We start from the raw sequence: 14,022 nt of genomic DNA on the forward strand, positions 1-14,022 counted from the left end.
ATCTGACTCTTGATTTCGGCTCAGGTCATGATCTCACACTTGTGAGATTGAGCCCCACATCAGGCCCTGCACTGACAGTGTGGAGCCTGCTTGGGATTCTCTCTCTCTCCCTCTCTCTCTGCCCCTTTCCACACCTGTGAACACACACACTCTCTCAAAGTAAATAAATAAACATTTAAAAATGAAATGAAATAAAACAAAACGAATCAGTGTTACCTACTTTGTATCTAATAAGCAAGTTATAGGGGCAATCGTGAAATATCTGTGTTCTCCTGGTCCCCTACTTTTGAGTTCTTCATCTTTCTCTTGGTCTTCTTGACTTTATCTCCTCAAGCATCCAGTGAGTTAATATTCTGTTTTGGTTATCAAATCCATGGTCAAAGAGGCATTTGTGCATAGATTAGAAGAAGTGATGACACTAGCTATTGTATTAGTGTCCCCTTGTTGCTACAATGAAGAACCACAAACTTAGTGGCTTGAAACAATATCAATGTACTCTATTACAGGTGTGGAAGTCAGAAATCCGATATGGGTTGTATGTGGCTAAAGTCAAGGTGCTGGCCAGACTCAGGCTGTGTCCCTATGGAGGCTGGGGGGAGACTTTGCTTCCTTGCTTTTTCCAGGTTCTGAAGCCTGCCGGCATCCCCTGGCCCATGACCCCGCCCTCCATTTTCACAGCCAGCAAGATGGCATCTGCAAATCTTTGACTGAATCTTTCATGGTCCCATCTCCTCCTGTGGTTCTGACCCTGCCTCTTGCCTCCTACCTCTAGCACCCCAGATAATTACACTGGGTTTCCCAGCTAATCCAGGGTCACCATCTCATCTCAAGAGGCTTAATTGAATTTTTGTCCCTTTTCCATGTAAAGTAGCATTGTTATAGGTTCCATTAAGGTGTGGGCATCCTGGGTGGTGGAAGTGGTTGCAGGGGCATTATTAATAATAATTATTAATTATTAATAATAATTATGTCATGTGTTATTATATTATAATAATTAATAATTGTTATTAGTTATTAATAATTATTATATCACATATAATTATGATATAATAATTATATCATATATTATTATGTTATAATAATTAATAATTATTATATCATATATTATGATATAATTATAATCATATAAATAATATAATCATATAAATATAATATATGATTATATCATATATTATTATGTTATAGTAATTAATAATTATTATATCATATATTATATTATTATATTATAATAATTAATAAAAAGTATTATTATTATTAACAAATCAGGAGGGATTTGTTAACAGAGGGCAGAGCCAGGATTCATATTCCCATATTTCAGTATTTAAAACCAGTAGAGTTTCCCATGAGTGGTAAAGTGATAAATATAGTAATTAATACTCCAGAATGGACTCCTTACCAGATCATGTTCCAGACCATGGGTCCCGATTTGGGATTGGAAATCTTAGTGGCTGGATCCAAGTTGCATTTCCATAGCAGGCTTATCAGAAGTCTCAGTAGACCCTGAAGTCCCCAGGGAACACATAGGGTTAAACCCAGGACCAAGCAGAGTGAAGGTGTTTCTGGGGTGACCATAGGGCTCTCTGCATAGTTTTACAAAAGGAACCAGAAGTTCCACTTCTGTCTTTGATGCCTTAGATCCTTGGAGCCCTAGGGAGGCCACCACTTTATAGAGCATTGTGACTGAATTACTACCAGGGAACCATGTGCCGCAGCTGGCTTGCTGAAGACCACTGAGCCAAGACAAAGCAGCCCTCCAGTTCCTAGGAAACCTGGATTTTCTCTGTGTCTACGGCAGTGTAGACCAGCCCGCCAGCTCTGCATCCTCAGGCAGAGGACCCGGAAAAAGGAGCTACCTGCCACGCTGGCATGTTTCATGTGCGTGTGCGTGTGTGAAATGACCTTACTTTAGGGATGAAAAAAATACCTCTATGTGCACTTTAGATAAGAATGGCCCTGTGGTTAGTTATTCAGGCCAAAGTCTCTTCTCTCTTTTTCTTATATAATCAAATCAAATACAGTTTAATCCTGAAACTAGGGAAGAGGCAGTAGGCTAGAAAACTCTTTGGCCAGCTCTCAACTTTGGGAAGAGCTTAAAAAAAAAATTCCAGTCTTTCCATTCATACAAGAATCTCAAGTGTCCTACTTGAATATGCAGCTTTTCGTAGATTATAGTGTGCCAGTTCTTTGAAAACATCTGCTTGTCCCCCACCTCCAACGTATTCATTCATAGATTTATTATTGTTTTAATTGATTAATGGACCCTTGTATGTTTACAACGGCTTGAGGTCATAGAGCAGTTTCTGGTCTTATTCAGCTTACGATTTAGAAGGGGAGACCAAAGTGGCTTTGGGTTATAGAACTCTGGGCTCTTGAAGTGAGACTCTTTGATGTTTCTGCCGCAGAGGGAAAACTCTGTGAGACAGGATGGTATCTGGCAGTGTAGACACCCAAACGTTTATTGGCTGAAGAATCATAAGACCATTGTTTGGGCCCCAGGGTAGCCCATCGACAAGACATGAGCCCAGGCGGCTCTCTTGGTGATGAAATTTGCTGTAGTGTGAGCTGGAGGCAAGAACAGTTTCTGGATTCGAGATCTTCCCCGGTATCTCATAACACCCTCAGGACCTCGGCCTCCCACCTGGGAGACAGGAGACTCAGATGATGAGCCAGGTTTTTCGTGGTCATTGAGGGAGTCACAGACTAACTCATCCCATGCTGGTAGGAGACAAGCGGATGTAATCTAGAAAATGCTGGGATTGATTGAGAAATACAACCTAGGCCTTGCACAGAGAACAATTTAAGGAGAAATTAGAATATAATACATGTGACTTTTAAAACTGAAAAAGAAGGTAAGCTCATTTTCTCTTGAATCATAGTGTTTCAGGGCCTGAGAACTGCTCCCATCTGTTTCTTTTTTTTTTTTTTAATGTTTTATTTATTTTTAAGACAGAGAGAGACAGAGCACGAGTGGGGATGGGGCAGAGAGAGAGGGAGACACAGAATCGGAAGCAGGCTCCAGGCTCTGAGCTGTCAGCACAGAGCCCAACGCGGGGCTCACACTCACGAACTGTGAGATCATGACCTGAGCCGAAGTCAGACGCTCAACCGACTGAGCCACCCAGGTGCCCTGCTCCTATCCATTTCTGAAAGACCCAGCACCATGCGCTCCACTTGGTTAAGCCTTTTCCTCCCATGTATAGAACCTAGATCTTAACAGCATTTTCATTATCATCCAAGCCTCAGTGAAGGAAAAACCGAAGCGGCATTTCCAAGTTGACACAGCTCGTAAATGGAAAGCCAGGAAGAAAGCTCAATGCTGCCTCGTCTCAGGCCCTTTTGTACCTTGTGTCCATGTGTGACCTTTGTTATGCTGTGCCGTGGGCCTGGCACTGTTCTGGATGCTAAAGATAGAGCAGCGGGCAAGAGCCAGGGAGCTCTCATCTTGGGAGGAAGACAGAACACAAAGGAATGAGAGCACTCCAGGTGGGCACAGGTAGTATGAAGAAAGCAAATTACAAGAATGTGATACGATAAATCAAAGGGCCAGGCAGGAGTGGGTGGTTTCAACTTGACATCGTCAAAAGCCTCTCTCTGAGTAGATGCTCTTTAGCTGTTCACCGGTGGATTCGTAGACTTACTCAGAAGCCACTTAGGAAACACTGCCGTCCAACACTGGCGGGAGCTGTGCTGTTCTAACCTGTGGAATGTTGTGATTTTTCTAGACACCATCTGAGCTGAGGCCTGCGTGATGAGAAGTTGCCAACCGCTTGGTTACTCGGGAAAGAGTCCTCCACGCAGAGGGAACAGCAGCCAGAGCAGGGGCCCAGAGGTGAGCACAGTGAAGAGACAAAGTCTGGTGTGGCTGCGGTTTGGGGACCAAGAGAGAGAGTGACACGTGGTGAGGTCAGAAAGTCCGGCAGCGTCCAGAACTGCAGAGGCCTGCAAGCTATGGCAAGGAGGTTGGATTTTATTCTGTTATGCAGTCTAGGGATTTTGGAAGGCCTTGAACAGGGTAGTCACAGGATCCACTGTGTGTTTTTAAAAGCTTGCTCTGGCCGTTGTGTGGATGGTGGACGGGAAGGGGCCATGTGGAACTGGGACGTTGGAGGGAGAGTGCGGGCAGAGAGGAGGGTGGCGTGGACCAGGGAGGCAGAAACGGAGATGCAGATACGTGAAAGCTTTAGGACGTTCGTTGGAGGTGGTGCCGACAGGACCTGCCAACCGAACGTGAAGGAAAGGAGAACTCAAGGAAGCCAGCAACTGTCGAGGCTTGGGGGACAAACAGTCGCTTTGGTGGGGACTGCCAGGTCCGGCAGCTACGGCAACTTTAGGCGGCCCGTTAGTCATCTATTTCTTAACATTCTCTCATTTAATCTAACGTTTGCCTCTATTTGTCTGAATTAAATGAATTTCCGATGTCATGCTCTGGAAACTCTGCTCAGCTTCCTGCCTGTGACTCGTGGACAGGTATTGGTCATTCCTTAATAGCAGCAATGATGTAATAGACTCGGGAAGCTGTGCCCATTTCCCACTGTGAGATGCCCCTCCTGTCTCTGGTTGTGCCCGGCTTTTCTCTCCCTGTATAGCCCACCACAGGGCATCTATCCTGCAGGTGGAGAGGAAGCAAGAGGGCCAGATAGACCAAGAAGACCCACAGGTGGAGAGACAGCTGGGTCATGGACCCCGGCATGTGACTCGCAGGGGCCTGGATTGGGTGGTCAGAATTTGGCCTTTTTTCTATTTATGTTGAAGCAAACAGTGCATAGTCAAAGAAAAGAGACTGTATGGGATGAGATGCTTAGTGAGGAGAAACTTGAAGTGAGGGAAGAAAGCCAGCAGCTGAATGCCTTTCGGGAAAGAGGGGAGGGGATCAGGAGTCCCTGTGCATCCAGTGGGGAGAACCCAGAGCCGAGATCATTGCCTCGAGGACCAGCAATTGGGAAAACTTGCGTCGATGGACGATACAGGTTAGGACTGTGAAGAGATGTGGGCTTCCCAGGTAGGCAGGTAGCAGAGACCTGGGCTGGAGGCGGAGGGTAGATTTCAAGGAGTGAACAAAGCAGCCCAGCTTTGTTCATCTGTAGTTTTTTCGGCGCCAACTAGAGCAGTCTCTAAAGGCAACCGATCCGAAAGCACAAGACCGTATCTGTGGTTTTTCCTCGCTGGTGTTCTTAGTATCATCACATAGCTGAAAGTTAGCACCTACTCATTAATTTCAATTTGTGAAATGGTAGAGAGCATGGGCAGTGGGGTCAGGGAGCCTGGGTTTGAATCCTGACACTGCCAGCTACAAGTTGTGAATCTGGCCATGTTACTTAAATCCTCTGTGTCTCATTTACCTCATCTTTAAAGTGGGGCAGGGATGGCCCTTGCCACATAGGCTGTTGTCGGGATAAAAGGAGTTAATAGGTGTTAAGCCCTTGAAGTAATTCCTGGCACATATTGAGCCCATTGAAATACCATTTCCTAGAGGTAAAGGAACAGAGGAGAAAACGGGGCAATACACTGTAGCCTCTTAGCCTCCCCCCCCCCCCCCCCCCCCCCCGCCTCCTTGTGAGGTGAGGACGAAGCCACGGTGAACCACAGGTGACTTCATCATGTCATTTTGGCATTCTGGCATAAATGACCTCCTGCCCAAAGTGGAGGACCCACCGCTTTGTCTCTCTGCTACGTTGGAGGAAGGGGAGGGTGGCTACATTAGTCATTTACACAGCATGTGCAAAATACAACAACGGTGGCACCCTGTCCACCTGTGTCTCCCAAAAGCATGGCTAAGCTGTTCACCAATCCTGAGACCTAGGCAGGTGGTGGGATCCCTTGAAACGCCTCTGAGAAATAGCCAGAGGCTTTATGGATTGAGAGCATTGGGAAGAAATCCTGCAGGAGAAACCTCCCATGCCTGACCTTTACCACTCTTCCCTTCAGTTTATGCCATGTCTCTCCTGAGGAAACAAACTTTAAAAATTATTTTTACTATAATAAGCCAAATTATCAATTCACGAAGGAAAGCAGTCCCTTTCTAATTAGCAACTGTTCACTCCCTCAGCCAAGTAATTGATATCTGATTATTTTCACCTGGTGGGTTTTGATGGAGAGGGAGTGATTTCCCCTTAGGCTGGACCAGCATCGTGAGCAGCTTCCAGATGGTGGCTTAAGAAACAAAAAAGAACGTACAGGATAGGCTCACTGGGAGAACGTGTCCCCAGACGAGCCCACTTGAGAAAACGGGGGCGGGCCAGACATCCCCACTAGTTCAGAGCAGAGACCATCCCTGGTCACCTGTCAGTCTTCTTGCTGGGAGTCTGTATCTCCACATTAACTTCTATGACTTCGAAAAACTCTCCAGGTCTAGATCCAGAACCCACTGAAGCTACTTTCCCCTTGGCAAAAAAAAAAACGAGGTAGTGATTTCTTTCCCCTCCTGATAGCAGAAGTAATGACAGTAACAATGAGCGTTGCTTAAAAAGCATATCTTTAATGATTGACTGAGTGCTTCATTTCATTCAGTTTCATGACCTTGATAGTTAAATAGTTACTTAATGAAGGATTTGTAAGTGCTGTTTCTTCATATTCAGGAAGCTCAGGGGAGAGTATCCTTCAGATGCCCATCTCCAGAGTGAAGTGGAGATAATCTCTGAACAGCCCTTTGGATTATTAGGAAGTCTAATCACAGTCCAGGGACATGGGATTTCAGCACAAGCCTTGAACAAAGCAGTGGATTATGCAGCTAATTATCATCTCACGTGCAAATAAATTCAAGGCGTTCAAATCAGCTTCTGTTCAAAATTGCTGTTTGTTTAACTTAAATAATACCATAAGACTTATTGATTTAAACATCCTATTTTCTAGAAAAGCCTCCGTAGAAATAAAGCCCCGTGTGTCAAGTGAATACCGAGACTAAGAAACATCAAAGGCACACCTTGCCATATGAGATATTTTCTTGGATGAAAAACACATTTGTAGTTTTTAAGAGTTGAAAGGTGATGACCTTTTGGTCCAACCCAGAGAGGTTAAGACCCTGTGCGCCCTAGATCACACAGTTAGTTATGGGCAGTCCCAGAACACGAAAACAAGTTTTCTGGACTGTGGATTCAGGGCTCTTTCTATTTTACTAAGCTGCCTCCTAGGGAACACATTGGAATCACTTGAGTTTAAAAAGTCAACAGAAATATTCAACTTGCTTTACACTTGAGATAGGCATCAAGGAAGAAAAGCCTCTGCCTCTCAGAACCTCACCCCAGATTCCAGGATGGAGCCACTGTTTCAGAATGGGGAGAGGGGGCAGGCAGCCATTTTGGCAAGTCTGGGAGACAAGCTGGCAATGGCTCTGGAAGGTCCTAGTGACCATGAGGGTTTCAGGAAATACTGCTGGCCTTTGACCCACAGATTACAGGAACTGAGTGACAATGTGGAGACCAGTCCTTTGGTAGAGCACAAGAGAGGGGAGATGTGTTCTCTTCACGAGGGGAAATCCATAGAAATGTGAGCTCTGTGGGTGTTTTTGTTTAACCACATAGCAAATATTGACTGAGTATTTACTATGTAGAATGCATTGCATCTTTTCATGAAAAGTACTATAGAAGGAGGTAGGGGTGGCTACAGGCAGGGATTTGAGAATAGGGATTGTGGTTAGTATAAAATTCACTTTCCTTAGGGTTCTAGGTCAGGTGCAACACTGGACTCAAAATGGAAATAGGACCACGGCACCTGGTCTTGATGTAACTAAGAGACAAGAGTCTCTTTCCTTTATGTTTTCAATTATATATAAATCATTGAAGAGGAGGAGGAAGGAGCGTGTCATCTATTGCTTAGAACTCCCAGCAACTTCTGGAAATATTCTGTATTCTATGTGTACTAGACACAGAGTAAATGTTTGTTGAGCAATGATAATGGATTGGTGAACAAATGATTAGCGATATCGTACTTATTTTGACCCTTTGAGGAATTGTGTTGGGTTGGATAATTTTTCCAGTTAACTAAGACTTCTTTCTATAAATGTGAAAATGTGTTTGAACTATGCCATGTGGACATATTTTTAGTGCATCGGTCATGTTTCTTCTTCAGTATATTTTCCTGAACATAATTTTAACTCTTCTGGGAAGTAGCATTAGTTATTTTGCTGTGTACAACTGTGACTTCGGGGGTCTTGAAATGTGAGCTGTTGGGACCCACTACCACGACCACCACTAGATAGTGATTTTGTTACTCCATGGTTCTTCTGTCTCCTTCCTTCCCTTACTCATCATCATGCATGTGTGCCTACCATGAACCACACATACTTTCGGTACCTGGAAACAACAGTGAACAAGACAGAGGTGGTTGCTTCCCTTACAGAGCTTCCTGTCTAATCTGGAATTCAAACAAACCAAGCAAATACTTCAAGTCCGGGGCAAACTCTATGAAGATAACTGCTAAGATAGAGAATATTAGAGAAGTGGGATTCCTAGAGTGGGGTGAGCTGTGAAGGTCTTGCTGCAGAGGTGGACGATAAGCCGTGTCCTGAAGGAGGAGGAAAGCCAACCAGTGGGAGAACCGCCATGGGGTTGTTCCTTGCAGCAACCCTTTCCACCCACCTTCCCCTCACTCTCATTGCTGAAGTCTGCCAGAAAATACCAGAAACACATGTTTGTTAAATCATTAATCTCATGTTCACAGAAAACAGACACGTTGCTCTTAAGGGAATTTCAGTCCTTTCTTAGATGAAAATATATAATTTTTAGGACAGGTATTTTATTCACTCTTCGTTTCGCTTTGGAAAGGCATGCAAAGCACTGAGCACCAGGGGGAATAAGAAATGAATAATACATGATCCCCTCTATGTTAGGAATTGTATTAGTCAAGAAAAGCTAGGTGATATGGCAATAACAAGAAATCCCCAAATCTCCACGGCCTGGTGTACTAGTGGTTTATTCCTCACTCACACAATCTCCAGGGAGGATAGGCAGCTCTCCCATAGGTAGCTGTCTTACGAGCAATCGCTTAGGGATCCAGGCTCCTTTTAGCCTGTGATTCTGGCCTTGATCCACAGGAGGTCAAAACAGGACTGGAGGCTCATCAGGTATTGTTAAAGACTAGCTTTCTAAAGACCTTCCTGGAAGACGCTTATATTTCTACCCAAGTCCATCAGTCAGAACCCAAACACATAACCTCAAACTAACTTCAAGGGAAACTGGGTGAGGTCTCCCTGTGTGCCCAGAAAGAAGAAATAGGGTTGATGAAGATACAGCTGATCTCCTGTCTAGGAATTTAGTGGCCCAGATTGACCAGAAGACACTTACGGGACAACTGTCAAAAGCATTAAACAGAAGTGGAAACGCAGAGGGGAGCCCATAGAGATGAGATTGATTCATTCTGATTAATCAACACAGGATAAGCAAAGTCTGCTAGAGGAACTGAGTTTGTTCAGGGTCTTAAATGATGACTAGGTATCATCAAAATGGTCGAAATAAAGCAGTGAGTTTAGACAAGGCACAGAAATGTGAAAGTTCGTACCTTCAGAAACACCAAGGGATCTGGCAAGACTGGAGGCAACAAGACTGGAGGGGGAAGAGAAACTAGATTCCCAGGGGTCTTGGATGTTTGGGTGAATAGTTTGCATTTTGTTCCACAGACAAAAGGATGCTATGAAACCTTTTTGAATAGGTAGTAACATAATCAGATTTATGTTATTAAAAGAGATGTTTTCTTTTCCATGTATTTGATTGTTGGCTGAGGTCAGTGGACATCTAAATGACAGATAATGACTCTTCAGTTTCTGCAAGAGTAACACAGGAGAATCAAATGTCTCTATATGACCCACTTTACTGAACTGAGCCAACCCCCTACTGATGGAACTATAATGGGTAAGGAGAGTTGCAGGAGGCATCACTTGTCAGCCTGGCAGAGAACTCTGTCCAAGAGCTGTTGGGAGAACCAGAGCAACTGGAAACTCCACGGTGTAGCGTGGAACCCCAAAATTAGATTTCAGGCAGTTGCAGTGACTCTTTTTGTATGTCGTCTTTGGCACACCCTTCAACTTGTTTCTCATCAGCTGATGACAGCCTGTAGCTTAATCTTTAACCTAAGAGACAAATATCCATTTCTTCGTGGATTCTCAGTCCTATTGCTGCCCTGAAATATTGATAGTTACATGCACTTCTCTATGACAGCACTTTCCAAACGCATGGAGATTTAGTTGGAGTCCTAACATAGACGAAGTTTCCTTAGTTTCTTTGCAGCTCTTCAACAGAGGTCCCAGCCAATCCCTTTCAGACCCATTTCCCCAATCAAAAGAACAGGTAGAAAACACAGAAACATGAAAATCTTGATTTTTATGTGATCTGTCTTCAGAGAAGTTTAAACACACTTCACTTGAGTAGAAGTTGCTGTCGGTCGTCGATCCAAAGGCTGGTCCTTTCCTTACTCCTTGCTGTCAGAGCCCTGGTTTTGTCCAGCTGGCCACTTCTTCCTAACCTGACGCAGGAGCAAACCCAAACTAATCTGATATAATCACAAAAACTGGACCTCTTGTTAGTGATGGGCTTAAGGTTGACCCAGTTCTGCCCGATGAGGTGTAAGTACAGGCCTACGTGGGGACTTGTTGGAAATAGCACCTTGATTTATTTTCCGTCAGTTTTATTGCGATATAATTGACATTCAGTGCTCTATAAGTTTAAATGCTCAGCACAATGACTTGACTCACATATATGGCAAAGTAATTACAATAAGTTTAGGTAACATCTATCTTCTCATACAGATACCAAAAAAAATGTGTTTTCTTTCCCTATGAGCAGCACTTTTAGGATCTACTCTCTCAATAACTTTCAAATACATCATACAACAATGTTACCTATGGTCGTAATGTGCATGACCCCAGTACTTGTTTATCTTCTATCTGGAAGTTTATACCTTTGACCACCTTTGTCAAGTCCCCCCCCCCCCCCCCGCCCCCACTCCCTGCCTCTGGTAACCACAAATCTGATCCCTTCTTCTATGAGTCTGGGATTTTTATCTGCTTGTTTGTTTTTTAAATTCCACATATGAGTGAGATCATATAGTATTTATCTATCTCTGTCTGACTTATTTCACTTAGCTCAATGTCCTCAAGGTCCATCCATGTTGTTGCAAATCGCAAGATTTCCTTCTTTTTGTGGCTGGACACCATTTCACTACATAGCTAACTACCTAAACAGACAAATAAATAAATATTATATACATATTCATTATGTATATATGGATATATCTGTTATGTATATTGTTTTCTTCACCCATTCATCTGTCAATGGACTGTCAATGGAAACTTAGGTTATTTCCATGTCTTGGTGTTCTAAATAGCGCTACAACAAACATAGGGGTGCAGATATCTCCTCGACACAGTGATTTCATTTCTTTTGGATATATACCCAGAAGTGAGATTGCTGGATTATATGGCAGTTCTTTTTTTAATTTTTTGAGGACCCTCCATCTTGGCTTTCATAGTGGCTGCAGCATTTTACATCCCCACCAACAGTACATAAGGGTCCCCTCTCCTTCACAGCCTCGCCAGCATTTGTTGTGTCTTGTCTTTTTTGATAATAAGCATTCTACCAGGTGTGAGGTGGTACCTCATTGTGGTTTTGATTTGCGTTTCCCTGATGATTAGTGATGGTGAGCACCTTTCATGTGCCTGTTGGCCATATGTATGTCTTCTTCGGAAAAATGTCTATTCAGGTCCTTTGCCCATTTTTTATTGGATTATTTTGATTTCTGCTATTGAGTTATAGGAGTTCTTTATATATTTTGGATATCAACCCTTTATACATACATGGTTCGCAAATATTTTCTCTCATTCTCTAGGTTGCCTTTTCATTTCCCGATCATTTCTTTTGTTGTACAGAAGCTTTTTAGTTTGATGTCCGCGTGTTTATTTTTTATTTCATCACTTGTGCTTTAGATGGCATATCCAAAAAATCATTTCTAGGGTCCATGCGAAGGAGCTTTTTTCCTACGTTTTCTTGTCACTTTGATTTGGAAGAGCGGTAACACCGATCGTTTCTCTTCTTCAACCGGCTGCTGTTGTGTCTGAATGTGACTCCTGGAATAGCAGTCGCCCCCTTACAGCCCCGGGGAAGCCCAGCTGAAGCAATGCCAATGCCCTGAGAATGGCAGAGCAAGACGACAGGAGGAACATAAGACTCTGGTGGCATTGTGAACTCATCCACTTTACCGTGCTTATAGGTGTTCTTTACCAAGGCTTCTTTTCCATGAGATAATCCATTTTCTTTACTTTTCTAAGCTGGTCACATTGGAGTTTCCTATTCTTTGCAGTAGAAGCACTCTAATCAATAACAACGATAATTTTTTATTATTATTCACCATCCCAGTGAGGAAAGCAGACGGTCAAAGCGGAGCTCCCACATTACAAATGTCTAGGCCATAACGTGATCAGCACCCCTGGAGCTGTACAAAGCAGGGTCCCGGAAGCAGGCAGGGAGCAAACAGATTCATCTGGGTCACAGAGAGGATTAGTAAGAAAACCAGGGAGAGTCCAGCCAAGATGGAGGCTCCTTAAAGTCTGGCTGGAGTGTGGAGCCAGGCACGCCTGCCTCTGGTTCTTTTTGTCTATAGACTTTGGCCATTTCCCTTAGCATCACAAAGCTTCAGCTTTTCTCATGTGTACAATACGCACCTTGCAGATTATTGTAAGAATACAAAATCACTCCCGGCAAATCATCTAATGTAGTGATTGCAGTGCATACAAGATGGGCATTCAGCAACGGGAAGCTTTTAACTAGAGCAATGATTCACAGACATTTCAGCCTCAGATCTTTGATGGCAATGAAGAACCTCTGGGCCATTTACCTTTCTATTGTCACATGAGACCACAAATTCATAGGACAGAAGGGAAGGGTAGTGTGTTCCATGGAAGAGACACAATTCACAGCCAAGGGCAGCTAGTGAATAATTTCTGCCTGACCTCTGCATCCATACAGCTCCGTCTCATATATGTGGATCAGGAAGGATCTTGGGACCATACCTGAGACCTTAGTGTAAGGTGTATAACATGTTGATTTTGATACACTTATATATTACAAAATTATTGCTACCATAGAATTAATTAATACCTCCATCATGCCACATAATTTCTCTGTTGTGGTAAAAACATTGAAGATCTACTCTCTTACAAACTTTCAAATACATAATACAGAATTATTAACTAAAATCACCATGCTCTACATTAAATCCCTAGAGCTTATTCATCTTATAATTGGAAGTTTGTAACCTTTGACCAATATCTCTCCATTCCCCCCCCCCCATTCCCGCCCAGCCCTTGATAACCACTATTCTATTCTCTATTTCCTAAGAGTTCAGCTATTTTAGACTCCACATACAAGTGAAATCATACAGTATTTGTCTTTTTCTGTCTTATTTCACTTAGCAAAATGCCCTACATGTCCATCCATGTTGTCGTAAATGGCAGGGTTTCCCTTTTTTCATGGCCAAATAATATTCCGTCACACACACACACACACACACACACACACACACACACACACACACCAATATCTTCTTTATCCATTCATCCATTGACAGACATGAATATTGTCTCTGTATTGTGAATAATGCTGCAACAAACATATGAGTAAACTATAGTAATCCTATTTTCATTTCCTTTGGATATATATATCCTTTGCATATATACCCAGAAGTAGGATTGCTGGGTCATATAGTAGTTCTACTTTGAACCTTCTGAGGAGCCTCCATACTGTTTTCCAGAGTTGCTGCACCAATTTACATTCCCACAAACAGCCCTGAGAACCCATTTTTAAAGCTATATTGCCACCTACAAACTTAGAGCAAAACTCAGTTTGTAAGAGTCATTTCAACTGAGTGCTGTGCTACATACTCCTCATTAATTTTTTTTCATAACTACTTGTTAGCCTCCAGTTTGAGAGAAGGAGAATAAAAAGACCCTGGAATGTTCTTGCTTGGAATGAGAATTGCTCATTAGAACCCCATTTTGTTATAATTGTACAATTCATTATGCTGAGCACTTCATTAGAC

General features: G+C 43.1%; 1 long non-coding RNA gene across 1 annotated transcript in view; it reads left to right on the forward strand.

The window, feature by feature from the left end:
• The window catches only part of LOC125163791 (uncharacterized), a 62,099-nt gene that overhangs the window by 16,074 nt on the left and 32,003 nt on the right, over nucleotides 1–14,022 (forward strand). The window contains exon 2 of the long non-coding RNA XR_007151561.1: nucleotides 3,723–3,829. This is a non-coding gene — a long non-coding RNA (uncharacterized LOC125163791). The remainder of the gene's footprint in view (nucleotides 1–3,722; nucleotides 3,830–14,022) is intronic.

The sequence above is a fragment of the Prionailurus viverrinus genome, chromosome B1 (assembly GCF_022837055.1).
Source record: "Prionailurus viverrinus isolate Anna chromosome B1, UM_Priviv_1.0, whole genome shotgun sequence".
Lineage (NCBI taxonomy): Eukaryota > Metazoa > Chordata > Mammalia > Carnivora > Felidae > Prionailurus > Prionailurus viverrinus.